The sequence below is a fragment of the Humulus lupulus genome, chromosome 2, assembly GCF_963169125.1.
Source record: "Humulus lupulus chromosome 2, drHumLupu1.1, whole genome shotgun sequence".
In the NCBI taxonomy this organism is placed as follows: Eukaryota; Viridiplantae; Streptophyta; class Magnoliopsida; order Rosales; family Cannabaceae; genus Humulus; species Humulus lupulus.
The window spans coordinates 5,568,890-5,572,500 of record NC_084794.1 but is presented as its reverse complement, the minus strand read 5'-3'; positions in this window follow the sequence as shown (position 1 = coordinate 5,572,500).

Genomic DNA, 3,611 nt, shown 5'->3' with positions numbered 1-3,611 from the left:
GGTATGCGGTACCTTGTAACATTCATTGATGACTTCTCCAAGTATGTGTGGGTTTTCTTTATGAAAGAAAAATCTGACACATTATCAAAGTTTAAAGAGTTCAAAGAGTCAGCTGAAGGAGAAGTGGGAAAGAAGATATGTTGCTTGCGCATAGACAACGGGGGAGAATATAGCTCAAACGAGTTCTCTCAATACCTAAGGGAATGCCGAATACGTCATCAGTACACTTGTGCCAACACGCCACAACATAATGGTGTAGCAGAAAGAAAGAACCGACATCTTGCAGAAATTTGTCAAAGTATGCTACATGCAAAGAACGTACTGGGCAGGTTTTGGGCCGAAGCAATGAGGATTGCAGCCTTTGTGATCAACAGACTTCCTCAGCCAAGGTTAGGATTTGTTTCACCCTTTGAGAAACTATGGAACATGAAACCTACAGTTAGCTACTTTCGAGTATTTGGCTGTGTATGTTATGTGTTTGTTCCTGATCATTTACGGAGCAAGTTTGACAAGAAAGCTGTTAGATGTATCTTTGTGGGATGCGACAGCCAGTGAAAGGGGTGGAAATGTTGTGATCCAATGAGTGGAAGATGCTACACGTCACGAGATGTGGTGTTCGATGAAGCATCTTCTTGGTGGTCCCCAGAGAAGGAGGTGTTGCCAGACTCGAGAGAATTTGGAGACAAGCTGCAACAAAAGATGGGGGAGGATACTGGTCAACTCCAACCAAGTTCAGATGAATCAGGAGATCTAAACGGTGATGATGTCGAACAAAGAGTGACTCAGAATCCTTGGCAAACTAGCGTGTATCAACAACCAAACGAATAAGGTGGGCCTAGTGAAATAGAAGAATCAGCTCCACAATCTCAACTCCGAAGGTCAACAAGAAGACGAAGGTCAAATCCCAAATATGCCAATGCAGCCATAATTGAAGAAGCAACAGAGCCTGAGATGTTCGAAGAAGCATCGCAGAGTTCTGAGTGGATGACAGCTATGAAAGAAGAGATCGATGCACTTCAGCAAAATCAGACTTGGGATCTTGTGCCAAAGCCGAGACATGTGAAACCCATATCTTGCAAATGGGTTTACAAGATAAAGCGTCGTTCAGATGGGTCAATCGAGAGGTACAAGGCACGATTGGTAGCTCGTGGTTTCTTTCAACAGTATGGACTAGACTATGACGAAGCATTTAGTCCAGTGGCGAAACTTATAACTGTACGAGTCTTACTTGCACTTGCAGCCAACAAAGACTGGAATTTGTGGCAAATGGATGTGAAGAATGCTTTTCTTCATGGAGAGCTGGATCGAGAGATCTACATGATCCAACCAATGGGTTTTCAGAGCCAAGATCATCCTGAATATGTGTGTAAGCTGTGGAAAGCACTCTACGGATTGAAACAAGCACCCAGGGCGTGGTATGGTAAGATTGCTGAATTTCTAACACAAAGTGGTTATTTAGTAACACCTGCAGATTCCAGCTTGTTTGTCAAAACCAATAAAGGGAAGCTAGCTATAGTGCTAGTGTACGTGGATGACTTAATCATAACCGGTGATGATGAGGCAGAAATTCTTCGGACAAAGGAGAATTTATCAGTTCGTTTCCAGATGAAGGAACTTGGACAACTCAAGCACTTCCTTGGTCTAGAGGTTGATTGCACACAAGAAGGAATATTTCTCTGTCAACAAAAATATGCCAAAGATTTGATAAAGAGGCTCGGAATGCTCGAATGCAAGTCAATTTCGACACCGATGGAACCGAATTCCAAAATGTGTGCATATGAAGGAAAAGATTTAGAAGATGCGACAATGTATCGACAATTGGTAGGTAGTCTGATCTACTTAACCTTGACTCGACCTGACATTTCTTATGCAGTTGGTGTGATGAGTCGATACATGCAAAATCCAAAGAAGCCTCATTTGGAAGCAGTTCGACGAATACTGAGATATGTGAAGAGTACAATTGACTATGGTCTTTTGTACAAGAAAGGTGAAGACTGCAAGTTAGTTGGTTACTGTGATGATGACTATGCAGGAGATCATGACACCAGGAGATCAACAACTGGGTATGTGTTTAAGCTTGGCTCCGGAACAATTTCTTGGTGTAGCAAGAGACAGACAACGGTATCATTGTCAACCACTGAAGCTGAGTATCGATCAGCAACAATGGCAGCTCAAGAAAGTACATGGTTGATACAGCTGATGAATAATCTACATCAACTAGTAGATTATGCAGTTCCGATGTGCTATGACAATCAGTCGGCAATTCGTTTGGCGGAGAATCCAGTCTTTCATGCAAGAACTAAGCATGTTGAAGTGCACTATCACTTTATCAGAGAAAAGGTTCTGCAAGAAGAAATTGAGATGAAACAGATCAAGATGGATGATCAAGTTGCAGATTTTTTCACAAAAAGTCTAAGTACAAGCAAGCTCGAAAAGTTTCGTCAACAGCTTGACATAGTACAAAGAATAAGAGCTGACATTGAGGGGGAGTGTTAAGAATCAATGTCAACCCAAAAAGTCCAAATGTCCAAGCCCAAAGGTAAATAAAAGCCCAATCCATTTTATCTAAAGCCAAGACAATGGAAGCTTCTCGACAAATGTGGAAGGAAGATATTTTTAAGAGAAAATTGTAGAAGGATGTAGAAAGTAGATTTTTTTAGGAGAAGTGTGTAGAATGTGGTAATAATGTATGAGTAGGATTATTTCTCAATTTAATATTTGTATGGTGTAGATTGCATGGTGAGGACTATAAATACCCTCCCTTGCATTTGGGTTAGGCATCCTCCAAAAAAATAAGTCTTTGTATTCTTAGTGTGGTGTTTTGAGTGTAAGTTGTGAGCTTCCTATTGAGTGTCTATTTCTCTTCAAATTGTGAGTGATCTTTGGAAAGTGTTGTAGTGTCTTTTATTGTGGTATAATACAAGTAATTTGTTTACTTGTTTATGTCCAATATTAGTAAGTTTAGAGTTGTGTACTCTAAATTTTATTCAACGAATACCCCTAGGTCTATTAAGGGTTTCTAAAGGCTCCCAAGGGCAAAATTGGTATTTCCCACTTATCTCGTTAATCATAATTAACGCTCTCCAATTCCCGCTATTCTTAACAATCTCAAACATCAATAATTCATATCTCGTTACCCTTTAATTCTCGACAACGTTCTAATCATTAAAATCACCTCGAGACTCATCCCGAGTCCCGAACTTAAACCTGTTATGACTAGACCGCTAATTAATATTCCAAGATCGTCTCATGCCGAATAGCTCGAACAAACCCACATTATGTGGTATCAACAATATATCACCGACATGCATACAAATATACAATTATGCCCTCAACGGGCCAAATTACCAAAACACTCATGTAATGAAATGTGGACTCACATGCATGCATTTAACATCATATTATAATATAATTCACATAAATATGCATATATTCATTTAATGGCATAATTAAACAGTTATGGCCATCCCGACCTACTAATCCAGCCATTAAACCACGTTAGGGATTTCGGGGCATTACACACACATGTAAAGGGAAGAAAATGGAGTATCCAAGGTGTTGCTTCCCTTGGATAATGCTTAAATGGAGGAGAGAGTAATCAAAGAAAAGTA